General features: G+C 44.6%; 1 protein-coding gene and 1 pseudogene across 1 annotated transcript in view; both read right to left on the reverse strand.

The window, feature by feature from the left end:
- The window catches only part of CMTM8 (CKLF like MARVEL transmembrane domain containing 8), a 97,931-nt gene that overhangs the window by 41,260 nt on the left and 41,703 nt on the right, over positions 1 to 14,968 (reverse strand). The gene's annotated exons all lie outside the window — the stretch shown is intronic.
- LOC129548182 (large ribosomal subunit protein uL11 pseudogene) lies at positions 13,660 to 14,316 on the reverse strand (annotated as a pseudogene).

Raw genomic sequence — 14,968 nt, forward strand, 5'->3', positions numbered from 1 at the left:
TCCAGTGAATATTCAGGACTGATTTCCTTTAGGATGGACTGGTTGGATCTCCTTGCAGTCCAAGGGACTCTCAAGAGTCTTCTCCAGCACCACAATTCGAAAGCATCAATTCTTTGGTGCTCATGGACAAGGCTGCTTCAGGGTCTCAGTGTCCACTCCCGACTTCCTGTTGAACCAAAGCCTCGGCTAGAATCGCTGCATCACCAAAAACATGACGGGGCTCTCAGTGAGTGGGTCTCTGAGGCAAAATGAGATACCAGGATGCCCCAAGTTTGGGACCCTTTGTGGGCCATGAGTCCAGCATGGGGGCAGAAGAAGAAACTGGTTTTCAGCTCAGGAATGAGTGCTTCCCGATTTAAACTCAAATCAGCTCTTCTTGCTGCAGCACGGAGGCAATGGAGGGGGGCTTTTCACAGCTCAGAGAAGGGGGTTAGAGGTGTCGAGATCAGCCACTCAAGTCGTATGACCTGAGTGCAAACCCCCCGGGACGCCTCTCTCTGTTTCTGTCTAGACTCCGTCACAGCTCCCTGACCCCACAGGCAGCGGCTGTGCCCACGCGGGTGCTATCCACCCGCGGGCACTGCTGATGACAGAGCTGTCAGGACAACCTTCGGGCGACAGTGTGTCTCTAACTGGCGGGGCTGCAGTGACCCCAAACTGTGAAACAGTTTTGAACCTTAAATTCCGAGGGATGCTACGCCATTATTTTCATTAAAAGGTGACACCATGGGATCTAGCAGATAATGTACGAAAATTCACTAAGCTCCATGGTTCCTATCAACCCGTATTTAAATCTAATAGCAGGTTTTAGAAAAGAATCTGATGAAGAATACATATATTATATATATGTAACTGAATCATTTTGCTTTACACTCGAAACCAACACAATTTTGTAAATTAACCATACTTCAGTTTTTAAAAATCCAATAACAGTAAATGCTCAAGATTTTTTTCTAAGCATTTACTACGTGCCTGGCAGTGAGACACGAAGAGTTCGGGTAACACTGAGGTTGTGAATGAAATCGGAGTCCAGTCTCCTCAAGTCCTATGTCAGCGCTCCTCCCACGGTTTCACCCAACATCCCGAGGATCTGGGGAAGGACCTCAGTGGTAGAGGTGCCCAAGGATGTGCTAAGGGTTGCTGCTGTTGTTCAGTCACTAAGTCGTGTCCAACCCTTTGCAAACCCATGGACCGTAACCCGCCAGGCTCCTCCATCCATGGGATTTCCCAGGCAAGAATACTGGAGTGGGTTGCCATTTCTTTCTCGAGGGGATCTTCCTGACCCAGGGGTCGAACCCGCGCCTCCTGCACGAGCAGGAGGGTTCTTTACCACTGAGCCACCTGGGCATTCCTACAAACTTGTCTTGTCTCCTCCTGGGCACAGACGCGGAGACGGGGAGGAACAGCTTGTACATTTGTTTCTCCTAGAACAGAAAACATGGCCGACTACTCTGCTTGTCATTTCTTCTTTATGTCACTACGGTCCCCAACAGTCCACAGGCACAAACCTGCTTCTGTGTTGTCTGAAGCTGCCAAGAGCAGGACCATGGAGCCTGAAGGCATCTTCCCACCCAGAGCAAATCAGACACGGGAGGAGGCGGAGAGGGAGGGGGCGCGTGACTCTTCATCTGTTTCATTTTTCTGGAAAGGAAGCTTATGCCTCCTCCATCCTGAAGGGGTCATGTTAATAGCAACGATGGTCATGATACTAAAAGTAATAACAGTGCTGTGTATGGGTGGGTGCTCAGTCATGTCTGACCCTTTGTGGCTCACCAGTCTCCTTTGTCCATGGGGTTCTCCAGGCCAGAATACTGAAGTAGGTTGCCATTTCCTACTCCAAGGGTTCTTCATCTTTTATATCTCCAGCATTGGCAGGCAGGTTCTTGACCACTAGCGCCACCTGGGAAGCCCATAACAGAACTACTACTAATGGGGGAAAAAATCCTGCTCTCCATCTCCCTTTTTTCTCTTTTCTTCCCAAACTGACTTTCTAACAGGAATGACCTCAACTTTCATCTCAGTTCCTTCTTGAAGCAGTATCCTCTTGTCTTCCCAGAGCTTACATCTGCCAGACTCCTCTGCAGCTTTATTTACCTTTGCACATATTCCCTGAACATGGTCCCCCATTTGTACTTTTGTCCCACACTGGGGGTTCCCAAAGTGTGGTCCCCAGACCAGCAGCAACATCACATGAAAGTTTCACTCCAGACCTACCAAGTCAGAAACCCTGCGTGTGGGGGAGATCAATGAGCTTCAATTTAATAATCTTCTGGATGATGCTGAGGTTTCAGGATCACTGCCCTGAGCAGTCTCCACCCCAAAGTCCCTTCCCCCACTGTCTGTGCCATAACCTGAGCACAGCTAACCAACATCCACTCCAAGGAGGGCCATGCAGCGACAAGAAGCGACGCAACGGATGGGTGCGTAGCAAGATGAACTGAGTCAGCAGCACAGAGCTGATTGCAAAAGAAACGAAGTGAGGAGACTGATGCAAATGCAGTTGCGTTAAGATATCCTCGACAGTCAACAAAACATTTTATGGGTAAAAAAAAACCCCAGAATCAAAGATTTATGTTTAAACCCTAAGTACAGTCGCCACTGTAGAGGGAAAGGTGGTTAATGGGTAAATAATAAGATGCCTCGCAGGGGTCAACGCCAATGTCTGAACAGAAGAGTGGTTTTGTAACCCTCCACACTGACTCACCCTGTAAACGCCAACTCAAAGGAAGTTCCTGTTCACAGCTTGCTGCGCCAGCTCCTCTCCAACAGCTAAGGTGGCTTGTAAATAAAAACATGAATGTACCAGAATCTGGTGACTCTCCACTGCCTTTTTTCCCAATGAAGTGATCAGCTTTGCTGTTGTTCAGTCGCTCAGTCGTGTCCAACTCTGCGACCCCATGGACTGCAGCCAGCCGGGCTTCCCCGTCCTTCACCATCTCCCGGAGTTTGCTCAAACTCACGTCCATTGAGTCGATGATGCCACCCAGCCACCTCATCCTCTGTAATCCCTTCTCCTCCTGCCTTCAATCCTTCCCAGCATCAGGGTCTTTTTCAGTGAGTCGGCTCTCCACATCAGGTGGCTAAAGTATTGGAGCTTCAGCTTCAGCATCAGTCTTTTGAGTGACTTCACTCGAAAGAATTTTCTTCAAACACCTCGTGGCTCATATACTCCAAACATTTGCTGACAAATCATATAAAAAGGAGCTTTTCCACCTTGGTACTGCTGACATTTTGGACCTGATATTCCTTTGTCATTGGCAATATGTGTATGTGGTGGACGATGGTATCTGTTTACCACAGCATGTTTTAGCAGCTTTCCTGGTAAAGAATCCGCTGCAATGTGGAAGACCTGGGTTCAATCCTTGGGTTGGGTAGATCAATGGAGAAGGAAATGGCAATCCACTCCAGTATTCTTGCCTGGAGAACTCCATGGACAGAGGAGCCTGGCGGGCTACAGTCCGTGGGGTCGAAAAGAGTTGGACATGACTGAGCGACTAACACACTGCCTCTACTTGGTAGATACCCATAGCACCTTCCCAGCTGTGACAATCAAAAATAGTTCCAGATTTTGCTATATGTTCCTTATGGGTCAAAACCACTCCCTGGCTGAGAGTCAGTGTCATAACGGATTGGGCTACATAATGCTATGATGCTGAGATGGCACTTTACAAACAATAAGCATGTTTGAAACAAAGGTCTGAGATGACCAAATTATACCACGCTCTGCAGAATACCTCTCCAGGAGCATTCAGATGGCCAACATTTTCCCTTAGATGGTTCATATCCACCACTCCAAACCAATGTCTTAGCTCACTTCCCTGAGGGGAAAGAGGAAAATCCACTTGATATATGTATAACTGATAAACTTTGCCAGACAGCAGAAACTAACACAACATTGTAAATCGACTATAGTAAAAATTTAAAAAATAAAACAAAAAACAAAATCCACTCAAAGTTTCACATCCATGCAGAAGTATTTCTAAGATTTTAGCCAAACCTATTGTTTTATTTTTAAATTTAAATGCAGTTGATTTACATTATTGTGTCAGTTTCAGGTGTATAGCACACTGGTTCAGCTACACTTTATTTTTTTCAGATTCTTTTCCCTGCAGGTTATTACAAAATATTGAGTATAGTTCCCTGTGTTATACAGCAGATCCTTGTTGGTTATCTATTTTGCAGTCAAACCTTTTATTCACAAAGTTTCAATGTCCCTTTAAATCAGCAGTAGACAGTGCCGACTCTTCTCTCCACTCTGCAGAGGTGGTTTATCCAGCCGGGGCTGCTGAAGCCCACGTCCCTGTTCCGTCTATTAACTAAACATGAAACCCGACGTGTAACCATGCTCACACAATTCTGCCTCATTTGTCTTGGGCGCGCCACCAGGGCAAACACCAGGCATTTCTATAACCTCACCCAGACTTTCAGTAATCCCTGCAGGCTACCGACCCCAGACAAATATTTGCCTTGGAGGTCTCTCTATAGGGAGACGGAGCCCAGCTAAGCTTCTTTTGTTCACAGAGACTGATTGTACACTCTGGAAACTACAGAGGGCTCACAGCATTCATTTCTTGCAATTATACAAATAAAGGAGCAATAGGGATGGTTCTACACAGATCTAATTGGATGTCCTTTTCTTTTCCCTTCTCCTTTTGTTTTTCTGCTTTTCCTTGCAGCCTCCAGCAACAGATCCAACAGGGCTAAGAAGAACATCAGCGGGTGAAAGTACATTAGGGTAAAGTACATGCACATGGTTTCAAAATAGGCCCCCACAGACTGAGGACAAGAGGGCCCCATTTTACAAGATCTCGCAGGCAGGCCCAGAACCCAGAGACCACACTCGGCAACGCTGTCATGGGAACAGCCCGTGGTCACGTGCCTCCCGAGGGGCCCTGATCAGCGACACACGGCACCACTCACCTGTATTCTCGCCCACATGCTTTAACCTGAATCTCATCACGAGGAAGCGGACAAACCAGGCTGTAGAGCATTCCAGAAAATGGCCTAGACTCCTAAATGTCAATGTCCTACGACAAGAAAAGGATGAGGACACTCCCAGATTAAAGATGATCAAAGAGACATGGCCACCAAATGCAATGTGTGACTCTGACTGGACCCTTAAACAGGAGGTAGAGGGAAAGGACAGCATTGGGATATACTGTGGAGGTACGCAGCCATGAAATTAAAGGACGCTTGCTCCTTGGAAGGGAAGTTATGACCAACCTAAACAGCATATTAAAAAGAGACATTACTCTGCCAACCAAGGTCCGTCTAGTCAAGGCTATGGTTTTTCCAGTGGTCGTGTATGGATGTGAGAGTTGGACTGTGAAGAAAGCTGAGCGCCAAAGAATTGATGCTTTTGAACTGTGGTGCTGGAGAAGACTCTTGAGAGTCCCTTGGACTGCAAGGAGATCCAACCAGTCCATCCTAAAGGAGATCAGTCCTGGGTGTTCATTGGAAAGACTGATGCTAAAGCTGAAACTCCAATACTTTGGCCACCTCATGCGACGAGTTGACTCACTGGAAAAGACTCTGATGCTGGGAGGGATTGGGGGTGGGAGGAGATGGGGACGACAGAGGATGAGATGGCTGTATGGCATCACCAACTCAATGGACATGAGTTTGAGTGAACTTCGGGAGTTGGTGATGGACAGAGAGGCATGGCGTGCTGCGATTCATGGGGTCGCAAAGAGTTGGACACGACTGAGCGACTGAACTGAACTGAACTGAAAGGACATTTGGCGGATGTGAATATGAGCTGCATTAACAATCAAGTATTTGGTCCCTAGGTCAGGAAGATCCCTTGGAGAAGCAAATGGCATCCACTATAGTATTCTTGCCTGGGAAATCCCATGGACAGAGGAGCCTGGAGGGCTACAGTCCATGAGGTCGTAAAGAGTCAGGCAGGACTTAGCAACTAAACCAGCTGCACTGAACTGATGCTATTAATAATTATAATTGCCTTCAGTGTGATGAAGGGACTGCAATTATATAAGAGTACCTTTGTTCTCGGGAGATACACTAGAGTATTTCGGGAGTGTCATACCTGAAAGTTGATAGCAACTGAAGAAAAATTAAAATAAGTATACATAAGGAGACACAGCAAGTGCAGCAATATGCCAATTTGGAATTTAAATGGAGTCTACAAAAGTGGGTTGAGATGTTCTTCCATTTAAAAAAAAATTTTTTTTTTACATGGACCATTTTTAAAGTCTTTATTGAATTTTTTACAATATTGCTTCTGTTTTATGTTTTGGTTTTTTGGCCGAGAAGCATGTGGGATCTTACCTCCCCAACCAGGGATTGAACATAAGAAGGCGAAGTTTTAACCACTGGACCACCAGGGAAGTCCCTGAATTGTCCTTTCACTTTTCCTACAGATTTGAAATTTTTCAAAATTAAAGTTAAGAGTAAAAAGAAAGCCAAGTATAGATCTGTTGCTATCCATATGCAATCAAGCCAGACGCTTCAGAAATGCATCACATGATGGGGAAGAAAGTATTAAGAACCTTATTTTCTTCCTCAGATCTGAAGTAACCAGAGTTACTTTAAGTGTTTGGAACCTAAGATTTAGGATTTAAAAAAAAAACAAAAACTGTGAATCTAATCATGTTTTGACTCTGTTACCACATTAACAATGGGAGCTAAAACCAGAAGTTTTGATGCATCAGAGTTCTCAAAAATCCTAGAAATTTCTCATGGCTACATTAACAGGCTTCAAGACGTAGGCATGCACCAAGTGAATCCTTAGCCAAGATTAAAGTCATCCGAAGATTAAAGTCACCTGTGCAACATGTTAACACAAGTGTTCTCATGAAAATTCAGGGAAATCTTGCCAGGAAAGGCCTTCATTCCAGCAAGCAGTGACTCTCAGCAACTTAGAATAAGACAACAAAGATTTTCCAAATTCATTTATTTTGGATTCTGGGACCTTTGCAGTTGGACTTTGAGTGGTGAGTTCAAGCAATGGTGACCAAGAACAACTCACTGAGAAAAGGAGGAGGCTGTCCAGTTGGGTGTGTGGCTGCTTGTGAGGGTTAGGGGTTAGAGAGAGAAAATTACTTTAACAGTTTTTTATTTGTTTTTGGCCATGCTGTGTGGCATGCGTGATCTTAGTTCCCTGACCAGGGACCGAATTCGCACCCACTGCAGTGGAAGTGCTGGAGAAGGCAATGGCAAGCCACTCCAGTACTATTGCCTAGAAAATTCCATGGATGGAGGAGCCTGGTAGGCTGCAGTCCATGGGGTCGCTAAGGGTCGGACACGACTGAGAGACTTCACTTTCACTTTTCACTTTCACACATTGGAGAAGGAAATGGCAACCCACTCCAGTGTTCTTGCCTGGAGAATCCCAGGGACGGGGGAGCCTGGTGGGCTTCCATCTATGGGGTCACACAGAGTCGGACACGACTGAAGTGACTTAGCAGCAGCAGCAGAAGCAGCAGTGGAAGTGCAGAGTCCTAACCACTGGACCACCAGGGAAGTCCCTATTTTAATAGTTTAATAGGGCCACTGGGCATTAAAGACCAAAGACAAGTTTCTACACCAAAGGCCCTGGATTTTTTGTTTAAATTTAGTGAGTCAATCTCTTTCTGTCTGGGGTTTCAAAAGACCCTGACGTTATAGGCAAAACTTGGTGTGTGTGTGTGCGCACAAATTTATGAGGAGAGGAACCTTAGATTTCCCTGGTTTCTCAACAGACCCCTGACCTCCCCAATAGGTTAAGGGCCAATGCCTTCTGAGAGCCGCTATAATCTCTCCTCTGGGCTTGAAGTACTCAGGGGGCTTTAAGCACTCACAAGGGTACTACTTAATTAAAAAGGCCTTCTGATTCCTTATCTTCTGTTTCCATCTCTCTCCCCAAGGTCCTGGCTTGTTGGGATGCCAACCTGCCTTTTCGAAGCTGTTTTTCATCTTTTCCTCCCTTAGCCCAGGAAATCTTTGCTCAGACTCAAAAACCAGCTTTGAACCAATAAGTGACCCTAAGGTATAGGAACAGAAAGATCCTGTAAAAGGCACTTGGCACCATAAACTGAACAGCAAACAGAGGCATACAATTCCATTTTGTACTTTTCCACCGCTTTCACTAAGGTTTAACAAGCTCTGCCAAAAACAAACAAAAATCAAACAAAAAACTAGATAACATCCTAAAGGGCATAAAGCTTTTACCCTTGATGGGCCTTCCCTACACAGGAGAAATCATTCTACACCTTAATTGGACAAAAAATCATTTGCAACTTATTAATATCAGCTTGCTTTCATAGGGCTTGTAAACGAAAATGATTTTTATATTTTAAATGGCTGGAAAAATCAAAAGAAAAATATTTTATGACACATGAAAATTACATGAAATTCAGATGTCAACATCCATAAATAAAGGTTTATTGGAACACGGCTGAATGCACTTGTTCACGCATTGTTTATGGCTGTGCTCACAAAACGAGTTCACTGGTTACCTCAGAGACCAAACAGGCTGCAAAGCCTAAAATATTTACTAAGTGGCACTTTACAGAAAAAAACTGCTGGCTTCCGCCCTAGAATATCATATGCTCCGCCGGAGACTTGTTAAACAATGTTCCAGTGCGATATTTAAAGCATACTCGGTAATCTCTTTTTGCCTTATATTTAAGTTTTGGATAAATTTTTCTTAAAAATTCCTTTCCACTGGTTTTTGATGTTTCTCAATGACCCCCATGTAAGAAAAACTTCTCTCTAGTGTAGGAACAGCCAAGCTAGATAGAATCCTGGCATTCCTATGATTAACCCAAAGTACTCCAACATGTTTACAAAATACTGGGTAACCTAAGCCAGTATTATCATTGAGCTAATTCAATGCTCCCTTTTGAACTCTTCTCCAAAAAGGAGGAGTAAAAGGAAGAGAACTTAACATTTGGAAACGGTGCGCTGACATCCTTTAACCTCACACTGTATGTCCAGGACTGTGGACTGTTCTCCACAGGAAACACACCACACTCTTTAAGGTGTGAATCCAACCAAGATGGGCTTAAACTAGCCATGTGGGACTGGCTTATAAAAGCAAATGAAATATAAAATCAGGATTGTTTTCATTTTATAAGCAGAACCTGGATGTAAGGAAATTCCTAGCTAGGATTTCCCTGGAAATAGACCCAGAGTTCTGAAGGAAAAATTTGACGAGAAGGGAAGATATTTAAAAACAACAAATCATATGTCTATTGCATGTCTCATGTTTTAGATCTTCCAATACGCAAAGCTTTTAGCCAGGGGATTACTGAGATTATGCAAAAATTCTATGAGCAAGGAACACTGCCAGTGACCATGATGTGTGCTGGGAACACAAACCAGACCTCTTTACCTCCACACACACTTGGGTTCCCTCAGCATTTTTAACTTTTAACTGCTATTCTTAGCCAGGGCTCCCTCAGAAACAAACACTTCAAATACTTAAATTTGTACCCAAACTATTCCAAATTCTTCCCACATACAGATTTTTTCCTGTTTCAACTGCCAAAGTCCCCCGAGTTTAACAACCTTATTTTCCTTAACTATCACAAGCTGGTAATTAAATGTTCCTCCAGAGAAGGCTGTTGAACAATAGAAGAAATTGTTATCTTTCACCACCACCATTTTGCACAAGACACTATGAGGACATCCCTGGGATTTCAGGCAGACAGAGCAGCCTGGAGCGTCCACCCCAGCAGCAGACAGGGCTGAGACCAGCCACGAAATTTTCTGGGTGAGGCTACCATTTATCCCACAGGAGGCTTTGATGTCATGAATGGTGCTTCATAAAAGAGAATAGCCTGGTTAAGAAGTTCAAGTCATGTGTCCATTCAAGGCCAGGAACTGGTGCAATCCCTCTTCAAAAGTAGAGGGCAATTTCCCTAAAATCATCTTTCTACAGTAACGCAGAGTGACTTATTCTCTTTGTCCAGCGGCTAGAACACAAATCTTCCAGAAATGCAACCATGTTTTGAGAGCAAACATATGGGGAACGAGCTGAAGAGGTAACCTCATGAAGCTTATTAAAATAATGAAAATGTGGGCATTAGCTGGGCTGCTCTGCTGCCCTCTACTGGCGGGGCCAAGGATCAACAACACACTAAGGCACCCAAACATGCATGCACACATCCCTCCTGCACCTCTGGGGTTGATCTAGCCACTGCTCTTCCCAAGAAAAACCTGGGTGAACAAACCAGGGGTCAGGACCCATGGAACCTCAAGTCTGACAGGAATATGTGAAGCAACACAGCACATTACACTACCTTAAGGGCACCGTTCCCATGGAATAATGTTGCCAGAGCTCCGAGTGAAGCCATCCCACAGCCCCAGCAGGTCATTTAATAATGGCTCCAGGAGTGCAGCTGATCTCTCCAGGGTCACTGGGCCAGCAATGCACCAGAAGCAGAACAATCAAGGGAGTGGCAGAGGGAAACCGGATTCCTATAAAGGAAAGTGGATTCCAAGTGGGCTGGGTTGAACACACGAGAACAGACATCCACGGTCCATCCTAGGCTTCAACCATCTTTGCAAGAGCAATGGCCTGGAAACAGACATGTGGAGGATACTTGTCACTCAGGCAAAAGCAGACAAGGCTGAGTTTCACTGAGTACCCTGTTCAAGATGAATAAGACGTGGGACTTCCCTGGTGGCTCAGTGGTTAGGGCTCAGGGCTTCTACTGCAGGGGGTCCAGGTTTGATCCCTGGTCGAGAAACTAAGATCCTGCATGCCACATGGCAGCCAAAAAAGGGGAAAAAAGACAGCACCTGACAATGAACAAATAAATAATGTGTAAGGAGGCAGGATGTGGGGCCCAGGACTTAACTGTTCAGGTCACTGGCTTTACTTAACTCACCACACACCAGGCAGATGCCAGGTATCTCTGACTGCTAGGTGGGAACAGGAAAATTCAAGAAATAAGGTTTCCAGATTCATTCCTTTCTGGATCCAGCCATCACCACCCAGTGAGGCCACCATTCACCCCTGTATGACAGCCTGATAGAAGGGATTCGAGCTGAACTGGCATCCTCCTTTCACTTCCAGCTACGGGGCTTTCGATAAGCCACTTAACTTTTCTCAGTTTCTTCATCTGATTAAGTGAAACGCCTAAAGACTTGTCAACAGTTGACCTAAGACAAATTTCTCCACCGAAATTCATCTTCCCCTCTCCCCTCTCATCAGATTGCCAGTGGAGAAAGAAAACTAAAATCTACATCATAGTCCAGTCCTATTCAGCAGGTTTCAGTATTTCTCAGTCTTAATTAGTACATGAGCCTCTTTAAAGTGAAAACAGGGAATTCCCTGGTGGTCCAGTAGTTAGGACTCTGTGCTTTCACTGCTAAGGGCCCAGGGTTCAATCCATGGTTGGGGAATTGAGATCCCACAAGCCACATGGCATGGCCAAAAAAATTTTTTTAATAAAAAAAATAAAGTGCAAATAATTCTTACAATAGCCCTCAGCGATGGCTAAGTCGTGTAATGTCAGTATGAACAAGAACTAAACATAGACCTTTTTTAACTTTCTGTTTTGTACTGCTGCTGCTGCTGCTGCTGCTAAGTCGCTTCAGTCATGTCCGACCCTGTGCGACCCCATAGACGGCAGCCCACCAGGCCCCCCTGTCCCTGGGATTCTCCAGGCAAGAACACTGGAGTGGGTTGCCATGTCCTTCTCCAAGGCATGAAAGTGAACTGGGGTGTAGCCAGTTAACAAACAATGTTGTGAGTGTTTCTGGTTAACAGCTAAGGGACTCAGCCATACCTACACATGGATCCATTCTCCCCCAAACTCCCTTCCCATCCAGGCAGCCACATAACATTGAGCAGAGTTCCCTGAGCCTTATAGTAGGTCCTTGTTGCTCATGATTTTAAATACAGCAGTGTTTACATGTCCATCCTAAACCCCGTAACTACCCCTGCTCCCCATCCTTGCCCCTGGCAACCACAAGTTCATTCTCTTTAGTCTGTGAGTCTGTCTCTTAAACATACATCTTTTACTTATGGTTCTTTCACATTGATAAAACAAAATCAAATTTGCAATTAAATAGAACAAAACCCCACAAATCCAATAAATTTCAAATCAACACAAATAGTTATTTTTTGGTGGCCAGATTGTATGAAACTAAACACTCTCTGAAGTTCAGATATGGTACCGAGCGCAGTGCGTCAGTTCTTTTGTGTTTACCAGCCGTGTCATATCCTGGGAGACAATACAATTCTCCAGTCACTTCACTCCAGCTGCTGCAAGCCCCTTCATGAACTCTGGCATGACCTGGCCTCGCTTGGTCTGAGCTGACCTTTATAAAATCAGTCTGCTTGTTCCTTTGTCTTTAGTCCATGATGGATGACCACAGCTCAGCACCAAGGTGACGCAAACACAAACGCAAGTGTATTCCCTGAAGATGCCTGGCAACCCCTGGGTAAACCACAAATGTCCAGAACTTGCTTATAACATTAAAGTTATGCAAAAAAAATCACAATAAACTGTGGAACATTCTGAAAGAGATGGGAATACCAGACCACCTGACCTGCCTCTTGAGAAACCTGCATGCAGGTCAGGAAGCAACAGTCAGAACTGGACATGGAACAACAGACTGGTTCCAAATAGGAAAAGGAGTATGTCAAGGCTGTATATTGTCACCTTGCTTATTTAACTTATATGCAGAGTACATCATGAGGAACGCTGGGCTGGAAGAAGCACAAGCTGGAATCAAGATTGCTGGGAGAAATATCAAAAACCTCAGATATGCAGATGACATTACCCTTATGGCAGAAAGTGAAAAGGAACTCAATAGCCTCTTGATGAAAGTGAAAGAGGAGAGTGAAAAGGCTGGCTTGAAGCTCAACATTCAGAAAACAAAGATCATGGCATCTAGTCCCATCACTTCATGGGAAATAGATGGAAAAACAGTGGAAACAGTGTCAGACTTTATTTTTTTGGGCTCCAAAATCACTGCGGATTCTGATTGCAGCCATGAAATTAAAAGACGCTTACTCCTTGGAAGGAAAGTTATGACCAACCTAGACAGTATATTAAAAAGCAGAGACATTACTTTGTCAATGAAGGTCCGTCTAGTCAAGGCTATGGTTTTTCCCGTGGTCATGTATGGATGTGAGAGTTGGACTGTGAAGAAAGCTGATCGCCGAAGAATTGATGCTTTGAACTGTGGTGTTGGAGAAGACTCTTGAGAGTCCCTTGTACTGCAAGGAGATCCAACCAGTCCATTCTAAAGGAGATCAATCCTGGGTGTTTATTGGAAGGACTGATGCTGAAGCTGAAACTGCAATACTCTGGCCACCTCATGCGACGAGTTGACTCACTGGAAAAGACTCTGATGTTGGGAAAGGTTGGGGGCAGGAGGAGAAGCGGACGACAGAGAATGAGATGGCAAGATGGCATCACCAACTCTGTGGACATGAGTTTGAGTGAACTCCGGGAGTTGGTGATGGACAGGGAGGCCTGGCGTGCTGTGATTCATGGGGTCGCAGAGAATCGGACACGACTGAGCGACTGAACTGAACTGAATAAACACTGCCGTATTAATCATATCTAAACTCCATATTCTAGCACCAAAGTCCTCTAAATTTGGCCTCAGAATATCATCCTGCTTCACATGGGAACACATTTTAGAAGCAGCCTAATTTACACATACCTTACACATACTCACACAAAGATTTTGTGATTTGTTTTTTTTTTTTGGTTGTCAAATGATCCTTTATTTTTCTTTTTCCTTTGTAGTTCTTAACTAGCTGGGCACTCCACTGCACCACTGTTGATATCATCTATGATGTCATGAGGGTGGCGGCCATCAACATTGCAGCCCACAGACTGAGCGGTCCCCAGGATCTCTTTAATGGTTCCAGAAAGTTCTCTAGCTAGAGACCGATGCCGCATCTGCCGGGAAATGTTGATGATTTCATCAAAAGTGATGTTTCCACTGTGCTTAATGTTCTTCTGCTTCTTTCTGTCCCTTGGTGGTTCCTTAAGGGCTTTGATGATCAGGGCAGAAGCAGAAGGTACCACCTCAACCTGAGCTTGTCTGTTCTGAATGGTCAGTTTCACTGTGATCCTCAGACCCTTCCAATCACCAGTTGCCTTGGCTATGTCATCACCGACCTTTTTTGGAGACAAACCCAGAGGACCGATCTTGGGTGCCAGGGCAGACGTGGCACCGACTTCCCCACCGGTGCACCTCAGGTACACGACTTTGATCTCGTTGGGGTCGAACTTAGGCGGCATGGTGGAGGCAGCTGGTGTCGGATAAACCCGGATTCGGGACGACCGAAGAAAGTTGCACCTTTGCCTCCTCCGAACCGAAAGCCGAAAGCGATTTTGTGATTTGGATTGTAATTACTTTGAATGAAATTATTTGTGAAAGAGTTGACACCTGAGCAATATGGATGATTCCCATTTATGAACATGGTATGGCTTTCTTTTTTTCTTAGATCTTTATCTTTTAATGAAATTTCATAATTCTGCTCTATAAAGGTCTTATATAGTAAGTTTTAAAAATTGTATTTGCAAACTATTCATTGTTCGTGTACAGGAATGGAATTGATTTGGCCATCTCTATGTGGTTGGGAGAATATATAAAACATGCAGGTTTTTATTCAAAGAATAATTTTCTAAAATATTTATTCAGAGTCTACCAACCCAATCAACTTTTAAAAGCTTCCCAACAGATATTTAGATATTTTGCTAAACTTTCACCTTCCTAAATCCAATGTCCTAATTTAATTGTATTCTGAATTGGCAGAATAACTATAATTCTTGTCATACACAAAGACAAAATAAAAAACTTTATTAGTTGGCTTCACCCAATCAATAAAACTCTAAAACTTATCTGACCACTAAGAAAATAATTTACCTAGTACTAGTTTTGCGGAGAAGGCAATGGCAAGCCACTCCAGTACTCTTGCCTGGAAAATCCCATGGATGGAGGAGCCTGGTAGGCTGCAGTCCATGGGGTCGCTAAGGGTCGGACACGACTG

Source organism: Moschus berezovskii, chromosome 24 (genome assembly GCF_049115385.1).
Source record: "Moschus berezovskii isolate FMDL1 chromosome 24, NW_MosBer_1.0, whole genome shotgun sequence".
NCBI lineage: Eukaryota > Metazoa > Chordata > Mammalia > Artiodactyla > Moschidae > Moschus > Moschus berezovskii.